Raw genomic sequence first — 18940 nt, 5'->3', positions numbered from 1 at the left:
CCTTGAGGTGAGAGAAGGGAAGTCTCAACTAGAGGGTCTAGGAAGGGTTGGAGAGTTAGTGACCTTATTGTCCAAGGTCTTCTGCAAAGTGGTTGTCACAATAAAAAGGGTCTTGGATATTGTGATAGGCTTACTACTTGGTCCTAAAATTCATTGGTGGTCCTGGCATTGAGGTGTGGGGTCTTCTGTCTCTTATTGATTCTGGATGGTGTGAGACTTAATAGCTCACGGAGAAAGTGATCTTCATGGCAAAACCAAGAAAGGTGCAAAGCTTCCACTAAGCTCTCCTGGACCCAACCTAGGGGAAGCAAGGCTCCTCTGAAGGTAAGTCCATCTCCCCCCAAGCCATGGGGCCATGTGGTGACACCCACAAGCCTTATCCAGCTGGACCTTTCTGATACTTGGTCCACAACATAATAAGCAGGTTGAAATGTTATGAGTGTGAAGGCAAGTCATTACACAGCAATAATATCTAGGGCTCTCTCTCTCTCTCTCTCTCTCTCTCTCTCTCTCTCTCTCTCTCGTGTGTCTGTCTATCTGTTGACTAAAGGGTGAAGCTCAGCACATCTGGAAGCTGCCTTCTTGGACATGAGTGCCCCAGCTCTGTGACCTGAGTCACCTCCTATACTCATCTCATTCTATAAGTAGGAACTGTAATAGTTCCTCTTGGGGTTTATGAGAATTAATTATTGTTATCTAGACATTTTATACTATATATATTGTTCAGTATAATATGTGACCTTTATTATAAAGTACATATTAATCCAGTCAAAATGTTCATAGAATTTGCTTCAATGACCTATTTTTTCAAAATATTTTTAATTTTTTTGGTTTTTTAATTTTTATTTTTAGAACTTTTTACACAATACATTTTGCTCATATTCTTTTCCTTCCCTCACCTCCATATCTCCCAAGCCTTACAAACTTCACCAATTTTATAGTCTTTACCTCTTAAAAGAAGAAATAAAAAAAATACCCAAACATGAAAACAAATAAAAAAAACTAAAAATCCCAAACACACACACACACACACACACACACACACACACACCCATTCCCCCCCCACAACACAGACAAAAACACTCATACATACAAACCACACACACACACCACACACAGACAACATAATCATGCCACAAACACACACACACCATGCTTTCTTTCAAATGCCATTGAGTTCACATCTGAAGGTTGTTGCCATTTTACTATAGTCTACCATGTTTTTTTACCTTATTTTCTCACTGATTCACTTTCCCTCAGTATATTTCATTTTTCCATTGCCTTCTTTCCCTCTACCTCCTTTAAGACGTTCACTGGTTCCTCAGTAGAAAATTCTAGCATATTCCAGATTTTTCTACTCCCAGAAATACACTCAGATCACAGAGCTCTCTAGAACAACATCTGTCTTTTTAAGAGTCCTTTGATCCTGAACAGTAGCATTTGTCTGAAATCCAGGCCACTAAGAGAACTTGCCACACTATTGACACTGGCAGACAGTGATGCTGGTGAATGTGTTCCCATTACCCCGTGCTTCTGGGACTGTCATACTAATCATGGCAGTGGCATCAACAACTCTAAAGAGGCTGTCTTAGAGTCACCAAGGCCCCACCTTATAATGACAGTCTGTCCTGAGCAGATCCACACTCCTGGCTTCCCCTGTCCTTGTGTCTAGAGCTTTGACTTGACTCAGCAGTCAAGGAAGCCCATCCTTATCCTAGTTTTGAATATCTCTTGTGTATCTCAGTGACTGTCCTGGGCTGGCACCTTGCCCAAGTTGTATTCTTAAAACTCTCCAGTGATCCATAACAGTTCAATTAAATTCAAAAAGTGAAAAGGCAGCCTACACACACACATACACATTCAGTTCATACACCTGATACACAATTCATATCCAGAATACATAAAGAGTGTTTAAAAAGTAAGATGTTACCTTTTAAAAAGATGTTACCATTAGAAAATGAAGACAATCTCATTTTTAAGTTAAGAAAGTTATTAAAAAAAAAAAACACAACCCAAGTAAAATTGTAAAAAGCCTCAATGGACATATCTCTAAAGAAGATACGCAAAACATTAACACATGCATAAAAACTTACCATAAATCTGAGGATACGGTAAGTTAAAAGCATCTGTTCCCACTTTGTACTTCTGCTATCATCAAAAAAAGAGAAATTAACAAACAGGAACCCCAACCCAGCTGGTGAGGTTGGTGAAAATGATTTGGAAAACTGCTTGGTTAACCTCAAAGCATCCCAAAAGCCTAACAATTCTACAGCTGTTTATGTATCCAAGATAAATGACATAAAATGACTGTACTCTCAAACTTGTACAAGCCTTCTTCTAGCTATGCTATTTATAATAACAGAAATAAGGGGAAACAACCCAGGGCTGGAGTGATGGCTCGGTGTTTAAAAGTGATTAATTAAGGCTGCTTTCCCACTTGAACTTTAGAATCCATTGTGGGATGACACATTGGCCTATTTTCAATATCATTTCCCAGAGAGATAAAGGAGACCTAAGGAGGTCTAGCAAGACTAAGAAGGAATCAACCTGTGGAGCTGTGTTGACATTATCAAGCTGGATCTGATGCCACAAAACTGTAGTTTCAGCTATTTGAGAAGTTTAAGTTGGAGGAGTCCAAGTTTAAGTCTAGCCTAGACAGCTCAGTGAGAACCTCCCTCAAAATAAAAACTTAGAAATGGCTGGAGACATAGCTGAGTGGTAGAATTTTTTTACAGCATGTACATGGCCCAAGCTCAACCCTAGTACACATATACACAAAATCACAACACCACATGGTACTGTACTAGTCTTATTTCAGTTGTGACAGAATATTATGAAACAACCTGATTTAGGCAGTCCCTCATTGAGACTCCCTATCCAGGTAATTCTTCATCGTGTCGAGTTGACAATTAAAACATCAAAACAATTACAGCAGTACCATCTGTAGGTTATAACCCTAGATCACAGAGCACCATAACTAATGCAAAAGTTAGAAATACTATGAAAATTATAAGAATGTGGCACAAAGCCAGGAAGGGATCACTCTGCAAAAGTGACACCTGTAGATTTGCTCAATGTATAGTTAGCTCAAATCTTTGATTTGGAAAAAAAGAGAAAGCAGTATTTGTGAACAGCAATATACCAAAAGACAATTTAAAAAGTCATTTATGCTTATACAAAGTGGACAGGGAAAATGTGCATGGGTTGGGTCTGGGAAAAGAACATGAGCTCCCATACCCTTTCCATTCTTCCATCTCCAGCCCCACTTCCCACAGGTGGAAAGGCTAGGGCCCTCTTTTGGAGAACATTTTTGAAGATTCATTGCATATACACAGTCACCTATAGTCAGTTAAGTTTCCTATTTCTGTGATAAAGCATCATGACCATAGCAGATTAAGGATGAAAGGTCTTATTTCAGCTTATAGTGTGTACTCCATCATCCAAAGGGAATCAGAGCAGCAACTCAATGCAGGAACCTAGAGACAGGGTCTGACGCAGAGGCCCTGGAGGAGTTCTGTTTATTGGCATGCTCCTCGTGATTTGTTCAGCTTGCTTTCTTATACCATCCAGGACTACCCACCTAGAGAGATGTGCTTGCTTAATCATATCAATCATCATCTTAGTCAATGTTCTGTTGCTGTGAAGAGATCCCATGACCACGGCAACTCATGTATATAAACAAACAAACAAACATTTAATTGGGCTTGTTTACACTTTCAGAGATTTAGTCCGTTATCATCATAGCAGCCCTCGGGGAGACATGGTGCTGGAGAAGCTCGGGGTTCTATACCCAGATTCACAGGAAGAGAAAAAGCCTCTGGACCTGGTTTGGGCCTTTGAATCCACAAAGCCCATCCTCAGTGACACACTTCCTCCAACAAGGCCACAAGTCCTGATCCTTTTAATAGTACCATCTCTATGAGCCTTTGGGGGCCATTTTCATTCAAACCACCATAGTCCTTAAGCAAGTAAATGTGCCTCAGGTTTGGCCACAGGGCAATCTGGTGGAGGTATTTTCCCAATTGAAGTTCCCTCTTCCAAAATGATTCTAGCCTGTATTAAGTTGGCATAAAAACTAGCCAACATATGTGGAGAAATGCAACTGGGAAAGAGGAATCTGAGGTATCGCTATTATGGTAATAGACCAAATGAAGAACCCAACAAAGGGAAAAGGTTTGTCTAGACTCTTGGCCTCTCTCTTCATCTGCTGCTCTGAGAGAGTAGAGCAGGATAGTTTCTACAATGGGAGTCCTGTGATGTGTTAAGTGAGGAAACCAGAGAACTCTTTGGAGTCTCACTAAGTTTCCTGTCCTCAAACCCATGACTCTCCTTCCTTAGCATACTGAAGGCCACAATTATGAACATCCGTCACCATGCCCAACAGAGTTTTACACCCTGTTATAACACAAAAGGTAAAGGAAGAGTGGAGCTTCCATCCCATGCTTTGGGAAAGAGAAATGCTGGTTTCCAAGAGTCAGTTCATGAGGGAATGGGATTTGTATGTTACAGCTTAAGGCCAAAGGCCTTCTCTTCCTTGGGAGGTCCAGTGTTTGCTCTTAAGGCTATTGGTTAATTGGACATGGTCCTGCATATTATCAAGGCCACTCTACTTGTTTAAAACGACTGAGTGTGCCTATTAACTACATCCCCCATGTCCTCCACAGCAACACCTAGGGAAGGAAAGCCCAGGCACCACAGTCAAACCAAGCTGAACCATGAAAGTTAACTCTCAGAGCAGGGCTGTTTACTTTCAGTTTTTATTTTTTCTATTTAATTTTTTTTAAAGCTAATCTGGACATATTCCAAAACACTACTGCTTCTGCTTCATTTTCCAAGGAAATATGATTCTTAAGAACAGCATGTTCCAAACATGGGCTCTTCCAGTTGCCCTCCTGGCTACTGCTCTGCAGTGCTACTGAGAAGAGAACAAATTCTCTTCCTGATGACATCAGGGCAAATACTGGGTGCTGAGAGCCTCACTGACCCACTTGCTCTGCTCACATCTCTCTGGGGAAACATTCCTCACTGGGCCTCACCCAGCTGCTGAAGGATGAAAACCAGTCTTCCCTCCGTGGTGCTGGGGACAAGTCACAGCACAGCAGCTCTATTTTTGGAAGAGGAAAAACAAGTGGATGGGCCAAGTGTTATATGGGAGAATCACTCCTTCTCAGATCTCCTTTAGTTGTAACTTACTACCCACAAAATTAAACAGGACAGTGCTCTCGTGAATGCAAGCTGCAACTTGAGAACCAAGGGTGGCATCTCTGTGAGAGAACTTCTCTTAGGTGCTTAAGTGAGAGTCTTATTACCCTGGATCATTTTCCTTGGAATATGCAGTCTTGCACAAGGAACTATCTCTTATTCTCCTTCCCCTGTTCTTTCTTCTTCCTGTCCCAAATGTCCTTGGTCCTGTGTGTGTGTGTGTGTGTGTGTGTGTGTGTGTGTGTGTGTGTGTGTTGGAGGAAGGGGAGTAGTGGTGACAGTGTTGTTGCTTTCTGACTCTTGTGTTTCCAGATGAACCCAAATTATACATCTTAAATTCAAACACCATTAATGTAAAATTTTCATGAGCAATTTAGATGTAATTGTTAATAAAAGGTAAATTGGTAAATATACATGGAAAAACATTTATAAATGAACTATTCATTGTTTCATCATCTTTGTGGGGAGGAGGTATGGTGACATATGCCTGTGATCCCAACAACAGAGACAGGTGGATCTCTGAATTCAAGACCAACCTGGTCTATATAGCAATTTCTAGTCCAGCCAGAGAGTCATAGAGAGACAATATCTCAAAAAAATTTTATTCAGTACTATGAAACTTTAATGTTATATTGTGTTAAAGTTCATAAATACTTATTATCTGTCTTGATCATTTCTAAATAAAATAGTAAGAGATCAGGTTTTAGTAGAACATCTTATTTATCCTTTGATAATTTCATATATTACCAATATATCTTGTCTGTTTAGACCCTTAACTTCTCCCTCACTATTCTTAGGCACCCTAAACTTGTCCCTCTACACCCTGAACTTGTTCCTATACCTCCAGCATGCCCTTCACTTTTTTTTGTAACTCACTAAGTCTTACCAACACTGGCTTCTGGACTGTTAAAACATCAATTAATAGGCACAAGTTGAAGTCAATATACTTTGATATCTTTTTATGGTGTAAATAAGCAAATATATTGAGGTCTGTGTGTTGATGAATATGAAAAACTGGGCTGTGAGATGGCTCAGTCAGTAAAGTGCCTACTGAAACATGAAGACATGAGTGTTGCTTTCTAGCTCCAATATAAAAGCCAGAATAATTGGTTCATGTCTGTAACCCCAGTGCTAGAGGTGAGGAAAAGTCAACAGGAACCATGGCACTCATTGGCAAATGAATCTGGCTCAAGTGGTGAGCTCCAGGTTCACTGAAAGACCCTGTTTCCAAAGAATACGATGGAAAGCAATCACGGAAACATTCCATGTCAACCTCTAGCTCTATCTGCCATTCACACATGTGCATGTGAGCTACGTACATACAAACACCCACAGGATCATGTGCATACATATCACACACACACACACACACACACATTCTGTATATTAAGTGATACTTGTCTACAGAATGCATTTGAAAATTGCTAAGGATTAAAATTCCCTCATATATGTACAGGACCTTTATTTTTATGAAGCAGATTGTGCAATCAATACGAGGTTGAAAGAGAGTCTAGTTTTGCCTTCTTTTGATCCCCACACTTATATATTTATCTCCCACAGATAAATTTATCAGGTATGGTTGGAGCTTCATTGCCAAAAGTAACCAACAGATTGTTTGGATCAAATAGATAAACTCCTTATCTGGCTCTTTGATTTACTCAATTTTAGAGTAAATCAAAATCCTAGCCAAGGAGTGTGCTCAAACTCTTAATATTACCCTCCTGATAACCATAACAAAAATCCTGGATACCTGAGTTTTAACCTGGATTCCTCCCATGGTTGTGGTGCAGCAAGCCATGCACTATCTCTAGGCTGGCCTTTGGTGACCACTGTGTTGATGGTCCCTCCGAAAACTTCTAGCTTGTGAGTCTGTGATTCAATGAACATATGCTTAGTGCAGGCCAAAATCACATTGTAAAAAAGTTCATCACAAGTTTACACATAAATTCAAATCATAAATCGAGTAAGAAGTTTACAACAGTGGATGTTTATATTCATATCCATTAGTGGTGATTATCTGGCAAAACATTCATCATCTGTGATCCACAAGTTTATGGAAAGTTAAAAACCATAACTAGGCTATAAATGAAAATTTTGCATAGATAAACCCAGTCAATATTTTATCTCTGTCCTAGCACCTATAATAATCATTAGTTCCCTTTTTAATCTTTGGTTAATGGTTTTAAAACCTTTTGAAATGTGCTCTGCACAATAGAATGTCTGTTAACTATCACAGAAGTGACACTAAAGACTGTGAGAGTTTTTATTGCACTTTTTACTATCAGAAAGGACTTAATAGTGTTATTAAAAAGAGCTTCATAATTACTATAACTTTAAGAATTCTTACAGGGTCATCATTAAGGATAAAGAAACCATCTACTTGTCTATATAGCATCACTACAAGACAGTACATCTTCATAGTTCTGCAGAAATCTTCTCAAACGGGTGGGCTAATTCCTAGTGATTGTTACATATGTAGTAATGACAAGAAAAGCATATTAATAGCAGGAATCTTTCCTAAAATGATCTTTTGCTGGACCTTGCCTATTGGAGCTCTGTTGTAGATTTTTAACCAAAGGTGCCATCATCTCAAGAAGATCACCTGCTAGTTATTGGCTTGTTGGCTCCTGACAAACTATTAAGACTCAGGTCTTTAACTTGAGGTGCACTGTAGTGAATGAAGCATTTGGCACAGTTATCTCAGGTCATTTAGCCCAGGAATCCTAAAGTCCTACAGACTGTTCTGCTCTCAACCTGGATGTCCAAGGTGAAGCATTTCCAAGAAGCCTCTAACATCCACCCATTTTCCTGTCCTAGCCCTCAACTTAAATCATTTGTGCGGGGTGGGGGGGGGTGGGGGGGGGACCCAACAGCTACTCTTTGGATCCAAAAAAAAAGCAGTGAAGTATTATTTTATTTTTGATAAAGTAGTAAGTGTGTAACTTAGAAAATGCAGGCAAGATTAAGATAAAAGGAAAACTCTTCACCTGCTCTAAGCTGCTGACCCAAACATCAAGAGGCAGGTTAGCTTCTTGTCATTTTTTTGGGACCTTTCCTTACACCTTATCCAGATCATTGGCCTTAACTCACCACAAACATGGCTGCTGATTTGAGACCAAGTCTGTTCAGCTCTAGCATTAAAATCTCTTCATTGGAACCACTGTCTGTGGCATTGGAGAAATAGGTTTCAATCTAAACTTTTGACCAGAATTCATCCGTTCTGTAATGGCACTTGAGAAAGATGTTAGCCCGGATAAGAATAGCTGATGTAAAAAAAATCTTTTCCCAACCTGCAGACTGCCATTTTGTACTATTCGTAGTATTCTTTTCCTTACCGAAGCTTTTCAGTTTCGTGAAGTTCCATTTGTCAGTTGTGGATCTTAGAGACTGAGCCATTGATATTCTGTTCCAGAAAGTTTCCCCTGTGCCAAGGCAGTAGAGGTTCTTTCCCACTTTCTCTTCTATTAGATTCAGTGTATCTGATTTTATGTTGAGGTCCTTGATCCACTGGGACTTGAGTTTTGAACAACCTGGACCCATCTGAGCTCCCAGAGACTAAGCCACCAATAAAAGTGCATAAATAGGCTGGTCTGTGTTCCCTGGCACATACATAGCATAGGATATCCTTTTCTGGCCTCATTGAGAGAGGATATCACTAATCTTGTAGAGACTTGATGCCCCAGGGAAGGGGGATACTGGAGGGGGAGATGTGGGGGTGAGCTTGAGGGGGAGTGGGGATGGGGGAGCACCTTCTCAGAGGCAAAAGAGAAGGGGTGACGGGGGAAAATTTTTGGGAGGGGAGACTGAGAAGGGGAGCAACATTTGGAATATAAATAAATAAAACAATTTTTAAAAATAAAAAGAAATGAACCAAAAACAAAAAGAACAGCTGATGTGCATAGAATAGCAAAGAAGGTAGAAAACAGACAGAATCTGTGTTGCAGTCACTCAAAAGGAAGTGTAAGCCCCATGGGTTGACTGTCTGATGTTTCCAAAACAAGTGCCATTGCTGGACACTTGAGGTCAGTCTCTAAATAACACTAGCCAAAGAAGTGGAAATTGGCTGCGTTAATGGAAACTGCTTCAACAGATCCAAAAAGAGCTCTGAACGAAATCATTTCCAGGAGAAAGTAGCGATTGTCCAAGCCTGTAGAGCCATTAAGAAAGGGGAAAAGACCACAATGGTTACCTTGGCCAAGTTTAAATAGAATGTTTTAGAACTAGAAGCAGTAAATACTGCCCAAAAACATCAGAAAGAAAATCTTGAGAACAGTGTGTACTGTGGACATATTGTGGTTTGGGGCAGGAATATCGCAAAAGCAACTCTGCAAAACTTTCAGGACAGAGCATCATTGTAAGGGCCAGTGGAGTGGCCAGGAAGGAAAGCTTTAAGGGTCTCATCTTTGCTGGTGCCTTAATTTCAAATGAAACTAAATTTGTTTCTAATAAAGAGCTCAGAACCCATTCTGACACTGGATAGAAGACATGAGGGTGGGCATGTTTTATTGGCCAACAGTTACAAGGTCCTGTGAAAGATCACACAGTGTTTAAATTTGGCATCAAACCATGACGCAGGAGAGGAAAAAGGCTTAAGCAAAGGCTGAGAACTTTTCAATATGCAAACTTTTCAACAAACCCCTCTCTCTCTCTCTCTCTCTCTCTCTCTCTCTCTCTCTCTCTCTCCTGCTCCCAGTCTCTTTTGCTTTTTTCCTTTTGCTTTTTTTGCTTTTACCCCAGCACCCTCAGCCAAAATATTTTGCCTCACCAATGAAAACTGCAGAACCAAGAAGCCAGTGACTGAAAATTCTGAAACTGTGAGCCAAACAAGTCTTCCCTCTTTCTAAGGCATGTCTGTGTATTTTGTCACAGCAGTGAGGTGACCAACAGAGATCTTTTCAATAATACAGGTAAGGTTTAATTATCCAAAAGTTGTTTTCTTGAGCTCTGACATCAACCTGAACTAGACCAAAAATCTGAAGTCAAAGCCATATGACTATGTATAATTCTATTTCTGAACTTGCACCCACAGCATTCTGGGAAACCAATGCCAGCTGAATCATAAAAACTCCAGACTTCTGCACCTTTCTGCACAGCCATCTTGCAGCTTAGATACTTTGGAGTCATGATCATCTCATTTGCCACCAACCTGATGATCATTATTATAACCATGCTTGACACCATTTCCCAATAATCAACTATGGGGATAAGCACTACAGATGCTTATGGGGTGTCTGTCCTGATGGGTATTCTGTTAGTATCATGCTCACCAAATCACCTTTATTTTTAAAACAATTCCCTGGGATAAATGCCAAGGAATTCTACTTTTGTGGCAGTGGAAACTGAAGTTAACATAAAGTAAAAGATACAAGAGAGAGGAGTGAGACTACAACCCCAGTGCATCTAACTCCAGTGAATCCACTGCCTCCGCTGCCTCCTGCTATGGCCTCTACAAATTGCAATATATTGACCATAAGTGTCACTTAAAAACTCCAGCCTCTACAGATGGGTCCAGGGAAAAAATAGTTTTCTTCACAGTCAACACAAATCCCTCTCACCAGTTCCCAGGTCCACATTCCTATCTGCTCTGTAAGAGGCACGCCAATATCTCACTCCACTGGCCAGAGTACATGGTTGGCTGTAATTTCAACTCTGCCTTGGAAGACAAATGCCTTGAAAAAATAAAACTGAGGTTCAGAAAAGGGCAAAGGACTAAACTTCATGTGCTGTCATGTGGATACATTGTCTCCACCAAGATTCATGTTGAGATTGGTTTACAAATATTGGGCAATAGTGGCAATTATATCAGGTGATTAGTTCATGGGGCTCGACTATCACAGAGAAATGGAGGAGTTTTAGTGAGGAAAACTCTGATGGGTTGATTACCACAAAGGGGGCTGTTAGAAAAGAGACAACCCCGCCCACCATTCTGACTCTCCCTCTTCATTCAACCACTCAGATGTTCAGTCAGTGTGTGGCTGTGGAAGGTCCTGCTAGAAGTGAACAGAAAGCTGATACCATGTTCTTGAGCCTCCAAAGCTGTGTTTCCTACCCTTGTATATTTTGTTGTAGCAACAGAAAATGAACCAACACAAAGTTGTGTTTCCAAATAATGGAAGACTGAGGCCGAAACTTGCCAATTTGGGAACCTGATAATTCCATCAGCATCAATTCCAATAACAAATACACGACACACTTCCTAAAAGCTGGGATCCAAACTCAAACTTCAAAGACAGGACATGGCACAGAGATCCATCCATGAAAGGCTATGGCTGGGAGTCAGGGGGCAGGCTCTGCTCACAAGTCACCCCAGGCCTGAATACATTCTGGCATTTCTCTTTTTGAACCAAGATCAAAATATAAGTTTCTTCATTCTATCAGTGAAGCAGCCAACGTGCTTTTAGGAACCCTGGTAGAATTTGGCCTTTTCAAATTCTTTTGATAATAATAGTACCACAGACAGAGTATGTTGTAAACCCAAGGTTTATTTCACTCTGCAGTTCTGGTCCAAGGTCAAGCGGATAGCATCTACTGATGGCTTAAAGCAGTACATATGGTAAGATAGATGTGCTCCAGAAAGCAGGCAAGCAAAGTGGCTTGCACAGCAGATCACTCTCAAGGTGATCCACTGACCAGTCACATGAATGCTTAGTCCCACCCATGTTCTCTCTCTCTCTCTCTCTCTCTCTCTCTCTCTCTCTCTCTCCCTCCCTCCCTCCCTCCCTCCCTCCATCCCTCCCTCCCATTTCATCTAGGACTTCTTCTTAGTTAGTCAAATCACCTACCACTGACCTACATTGTGCCCTTGTGCCCTTTCCCAGCCTTGAGCAGGCCCAGGCCGGAAATTGTGACCTAGGTGGAGTCACTCACCCTGGCTGCATGTGCAAATTCCTAAAGGAGCTTAGAACAAACTGCCCGCTGACCTTGACCTATGACATAATCTAATAATCCATCTGAAACAAAGGATGGGTTAGGTGGGGCTTTCCCTATGTATCCAAGAGCTGAATATTAAACTTTGAGGCTTGATCAGAGAACTTTGTCTTGGCTCCATGTTTCTCTTGCCTTTCTGTCTCTTTTTCATTTCCAGGCCTCCTTTCAAGTTAACCCAGTTTGTCCGTGGCCGCTGGATGGCTACACTATACTGTTTGCCTAAATTCTATCTCTTAATTCTCAGAATGGAGATGAAGTTTCAGCATGTGCTTTGTCAGGGACAAGCCAAATTCAAACTGCAGCAGGCTCAGAAAGTAACAAAAACCAGCTACTTCCTAAACAGTACCAGAAAAGTAAGCTGTGCATCTGGGGGGGCGGGGGGGGAGGTGAGCATCCATCTCCAACAGATGTCACCTTCACAACACATACATTCAGACTTCAAGTTGAACACACACACAGACATACAATGCACGAATGTTTGCACGAATACACACAACAATAAAAATAACTCCTAATGACATTGTTATATCCAGAGATTGGTGCATGGCTCATCTCACCAGAGAAGCTTCTTGCAGTATATAGTAATTAACACAGAAACTCACAACTGGACTCATTCCAAAATGGAATGTCTTTATCTCACATCCCCCATCATGGCTCACAGAGCTATGCAGAAGAAGAAACAAAAAGATTGTAAGAGCTAGAGGTGACAGATGACTCCAAGAAAGCAGTGTTTTCCAGACACAATAGGACTGATGCACTTAGGAACTGACAGACGCTATGACAACATGCACAGGACCTGCATAAGCTCAAGCCAGAGCATATTCTAACATGGAGAAGAAGAATTAGGCACAAAAATCTCAATCCCAGCTGAAAAGCTATTTTCAATTGATAGTTGCGAGAAGAAGGAAATTAGCTGTTGTTCAATGTAATGGCACTAGGTCTATCAACCACATTCTAAGACAAGCCCTGTGCTTAAGAGTAGTTGAGCAACCTCAAACATACTCCATGGTGTGTGTGTGTGTGTGTGTGTGTGTGTGTGTGTGTGTGTGTGTGTTCGTAGGTTTTTATTAAAAGAGAGAAAGAATATGAAGTTAGGTTGGTAGGGAGGCAGGGAGAATCTGTGAGGAGTTGTGAGACAGAAATAATCAAAATGTATTGTATGAAACTTTTTTTAAAAAGTAAATAAAAAGAAGTATTTAGACAAAATACAGAAGGAAAAGATTTTTAAATTATTTACTTATTTTTAATTGTATCTGCACTGGTGTTTTGTCTGCATGTATGTCAGAGTGAGGGTTTTGGAGCCCCTGGAATGGAATTACAGACAGTTGTGAATTGTGACGTAGGTGCTGGGAATTGAACCCAGCTTCTGGAAGTCCATGTAGTGGTCACTTAACTACTGAGCAATCTCTCCAGCCCGGGAAAGGATTTTTAATGAGATTTGTTTTAAAGCTATAAACAAATTTTTGACATGTTGAAATGTATTTGATCTGTGAGTCTGCATAGAAAGAAATGTCACTAGCATAGTGGCTCCTAATAAAGCTAAAAAGGGGGGCATCTATACCCTCCTAGTGCCTTTCCTGAAGAAACAGATGCAGGCACATGGAAAGTGCATTCAACTCTAAGAAGAAAGGAGTAGAATCCAGGCAGTAGAATGATATAGATGGCCAATCTGCTGGGGTGAGGCACTAAGGACCAGAGCACAGCACGGATAATGAAGGAGTTCTGTCTACAGATGCCAGCATGATGACTCGTCATTTCGAACTGAGAAAGCACCCAAACTGTAAGAATGCAGCATGACTGTGCAAACGTTAAAGGCCTAAGACTTAATTATGAACAGCTTAAGTATTACTTATTTCCAATGCTTAGGATCAAGTCTTTTTTGGATTTGAGATTGTTATGGATTTTGGAAAATTTATAAGCAAAAAGAAAACTTAGATATGGAAACTGTGAGTGAGAATACTGTACAGAAGCCACCCAAATGGCTGCTTCATAGCTAAAGGGGAATTATGGAGTTTTTGTTGTAAATAAGAGAGAACATACAGAGGCAGTGGGAAGAGTCCACAGCAAAGAGAAAAAAAAAATAACAGACTGGACATGACTAGAGCTATCTGCGAAAGAAGGAAGAATAGTGGCAGAGAATTACAAGAGAGAGAATAGAGAGGAACTGGGGAAAATACCTTGTCCTAACAAGGGAGCAGGAAGTGAGGTGTAAGCTGTACCAGCCTGGGAGCTAGCCTAGTGCAGGGGAGTGGAAAAAAGGGAAGGGCCAGGAAGCTCTTGTGGGCTTTGGGATGTGTAGTAAGTGCATGTAAATATGGAACAAAGGAGTCTAGACAATAACATTGGCTTTGTTTTCCTACCTGAGATAGGAAGCCAGATGCTTCATCCAACAGAGGAGGGGGAGATAAGGAAGTGGCTTTTCCTGGCAAACACAAACTTTTCATAGGTTCCTGCAAGTATCCTTTGGCAATCCTGTTTTTTCCTGCCAGTGTCCAGCCCAGGCTGAGCTCAAGCTGTCAACTTAGACATAGTCAGTGGGCTTGTCCTTTCGGAGTGCATGGGGATTTCCTTCAACCTAACAGAAACTAAGTCTAAAAATGAAATTCACTTATATCTCATACAACCCTAATATTCATTCCGCAAGGGTAACTTAATATCAAATATTAGTGACCCTGCATTTTGACTACGGCTATCACATGTTTCAGAGCTGGGATTTTCCACTGTGGCATCATGATACTAAATGTCTCAAAGTTTGAGGAATTTCATAGTCTCCAGACACGGCTTGAGGGAGCATAGGGGTGGGTCAAGCGAATCCCAGGGGAGATGGTTCTTGTTAATGCCTGCATAGAAACAGCATCAGCACAGTGGTCTCTCATAAAGCTAAATAGGAAATTGTTTTACTCTGAGACTATGACATAATTTCCTGGCTGGCCAAAGCCTATGTAATTTGGATTTTCTATTATAATGAAACCTATATTTTATCTAGCAAATGTGGCACCATAACACTTTGAAACTGTTGGTTTAAAATAATGGTTTGGGACTGTTGTTATGTAGCACCCAAGTGCTCAAAAAAGAAAATCGTATTGGCAGGAAGAGAGAAACTGGTCTGGTAGTGCTTCCTGATCCACACAGTAAACACTAGCCTATGTACAGAAAGGCCTCAGGACTTTTGACTTCTGGAGACTGACTTCTGGAGGGAGGAAAAGACTTTTTAATCCTTTTGTGCATTACTAGAGATTGAACTCAGGGTCTTGATCTTATGCCAACAGCAGCCAACCAACCACTGAGCTACTCCTCCTCCCTTAGTTCTTTGAGACAGAGTCTTCCTATGCAGCTCAGTGTTGCTTTGAACTCCTGACCTTTCTGCCTCATCCTCCTGAGTGCTGGGATTAAAATGTGTACCACCACTTGGAAAATGCCATTTTTTGTACAAATCTATAGGCAGCAACAAACACATTCAGAGGAACATATTTATATTAGAAAACAGTTTTTCTTCTCTCTTCCTTCTAACCTTCCTCAAATCCACTTTGTCCACACAGAGTCAACGGTAAATTGAAACCTTGGCTTCTAAATAAATAAACATCCAGAGAAATGGAAATGCCAGTTCTGAGTCCTTGGACAGAAAAGGAAGAACAGTATCCCTAAATGCATCAGTCTTCCACTGAGAAGAGAGCTGAGGCAGAGGATACCCCATTTACAAATCAGAAGTGAGGGCAATGTTAGGAGGTAGAAATGGGGCCTCCAGGGCTGTTGACTTGTATATATGGCAGTCTCCAGTTGGGGCTCACAACTTTGTGTTTGTAGTTTAACTCCCGCTGGCCATCACTACATGCAGCCTTTGCCCTCTTTTTAGTTCCGATTTTCTGGAAGTCTCTGTGGGATTCATTTTTTAAATTATCAAAACTCAAAGACTCCTGAAGACTGAGACAAAGAAGCCACAATGGAAGAGCTGGGCCAAAGATGTGGGTGCTGAATGTTCTAGAATCCTGGATTCTGGGCCAGAGAGGTCTTAATGGGTAAACATACCAGCTGCACAAACCTCATGACCTGAGCTCAATCACTGGAACCCACATAACCAACTCTTCAAAGCTGTTCTCTATTCCCCACATAGACCACACACACACACAGACACACACACAAACACAAAACACAGAATCCTACAGTGTGTCTTCAACCTGTGAAAGTCAGCATATGGGAGACACAAGGAATGCAAGGGCTATTTGAGAGCCCTCTAAAGCATGCAAAGCAGAAAGTACAGGGTCCTGGGCAAGTGGCTTAGAAACCACACAGTTAATCCTAAGACCTAGCAGGACCCACAGAAACAGGATCAAGAATGGAAAAGATGGAGTGGAGTGGTAAGAAGATAAGGCAACATGAGCCAGGCAGGTAAGCCAGGGCTATTCTCTGAACCTCTTGAAATGTGGTCCAGGAGCCATGCACTCATCCATTCACTGGAACTTATGAGAAGATCATATTCCTTCCCAAGACAGCCCTCCTAGGATTCAGAACTAGCATTCATTTAAGATATTCTGATCTCCTTGGAAATTGTATGCATCTACATATGATGGTTTAGAATGCCACAGAAAATAGACCCAGCTGTGGGCTACTAAGGCACACATAGCACATCTTGAAGATGGTTTCCTGGTGTCACCACTTCACAGAGAAAACCTGGCAATTTGTTTTTACTCATTACTGATCCTTTTTGTTATTGATGTTTTCTGGATTTTTGGTTTGAAAGTCCTGAGAAGCTACTAAAACTTTCCTATAAGACACACACATATGGGATGTCCAGTTCGAGGAAGCAGATATAGGCACCTCAGAAATTCTGCCTGCCCCAAAATGAAAAGCAACACCTACTGAGATATAGTGAGCCAGAGTTCTTACAAGATCATAAAAGCTTTTGAAAAAAAGGTGACATTCACTCTTTACTTGATGTACTTGCTGGTTTTGGTATCAACTTAACACAAGCTGGAGTTATCACAGAGAAAGGAGGCTCCTGAGGAAATGCCTCCAGGAGATCCAACTGTAAGGCATTTTCTCAATTAGTGGTCAAGAATAGGAGGGCCCATTGTGGGTGGTGCCATTCCTGGGCTGGTAGTCCTGGGTTCCATACGAAATCAAACTAAGTAATCCAGGGAAAGCAGGCCAGTAAGCAGCACCCATCCTTAGCCTCTGCATCAGTTCCTGCCTCCAAGTTCCTGCCCTGTGTGAGTTCCTGTCCTGACTTCCTAAATAGCAATGTGGAAGTGTAAGCTGAATAAACCCTTTCCTCCCCAACTTGCTTCTTGGTCATGAAGTTTTGTGCAGGAATACAAACCCTAAGACACTTGACTTCAGTCTTGAGATACTAGATTCCCAGCCGCCAAAGAAGGGAGGCCATCCCAGGCCTTTACAGATATAGCATGAATATTATCAGGAGCCACTTAGGAAAGGCTAAATGTTAGTGGGTGACTTTCCTGAAAATGGTCCACCATTTTTTTTTTTTTTTGCATGGTCTGCAATGAGTGAGCTCTGAGAGGCAAGGCCCTTAGAGACTTCATCCTAGAATTGCTTCTTGCTATTAATCTGCCTCTTCTATCACTATTACATAGGCTAATAATTCTTGGGCAAGTTTCCTGAAGATAAACATGAAGATGAACTTTCATGAATTAATGATGTTTGGATGAGTTAATGATTTTTAAAATTCCTGATTTGATTCAACTAATTTTAGGAAGAAAGCTATAGGAGATGGTTTTAGTTGTTTTGCTAAAAAAAAAAAAAATGTTATAAAGTTAAAATCAAGAGAGAATGTGTCTACTCTTCCTAATAGTAAGTAAAGAACACATAATAAGAAATACAATGAGCTTTCATAATTACACTAAAAAGAGATATAGGCTTGGAACAAATCTGTGTTTAAGGAAAAACGTTTGGGTTCGAGGATGAAGCCACAAGTGTGCACTATGATTAGGCAATGCTATATAAAAACTGTTACTTTGAACTTATAATGAGCTTACAGTGTGAAACATTGCTTTAAACTTGTTACTAATACCTTTCTGTAACTCCTCTTTTTTTTTTTTTTTAACATTTTGGCTATGAGGTATTTTTTCTTACATAGAGAACTTTTTGTCAAAAAGCTATATAAGAAGCTGAAGGCAATAAAAAAAAATGGTGCAGCCATTTCCTGCTTCACCCAGGGTGTGTGCATTATCTGTGTGAGTGATTTCTTTCTTTTCAAAAAGAGTTAATGAGCTCCAAGCCTTTAACCTGGCCAGCAAGTTTAACTTGCCAGAGAAAGAGTCCTAGCAATAAATCCTTTTACTTAACTCCCCTGCAGCTAAACAGCCTGTGTTAATAGCCAGATATTAGCACTTATTTAAGCACAGATAATAAGAGAAATAAAAAAGTTAAGTTTCCCCAACACTTATTTATGCATTAACAGTTAGGTTTTCAGTGCTTATTGAAACATACAACAGGAATAGTTATTAGCCGGTACTTAAGAACAGAACAGTAATAAAGAGTTAAGTTCCCAGTGTTTAATAAAGCACAGAGACTTAAGGAGACAAGAAGCCATCAGCTTCTAACCCCAGTATAGTTAGGAAGAGTTACAGGGCCGGAGAGCATCAGTCTTTTGGCTTTTGTCCAACTCTGTGTACCACCTCAAAAGGCAGACTATGGACACACTGGTTAGAGTCAGCACTCACAGTCCCCAAACATTACAACTAGCTGATGATGCAGGCTGAAGACTTCACCACGAAGACAAGGTTTCAGTCTTGTTTAAATGAGTGTGGTGTTCACATATTCCTGTCCAGTTTGCTGCCACGGTTGAAAGCTC

This window comes from Arvicanthis niloticus, chromosome 2 (genome assembly GCF_011762505.2).
Source record: "Arvicanthis niloticus isolate mArvNil1 chromosome 2, mArvNil1.pat.X, whole genome shotgun sequence".
Lineage (NCBI taxonomy): Eukaryota > Metazoa > Chordata > Mammalia > Rodentia > Muridae > Arvicanthis > Arvicanthis niloticus.
The sequence above is the reverse complement of the archived record's forward strand: the minus strand, read 5'-3'. Positions refer to the sequence as shown.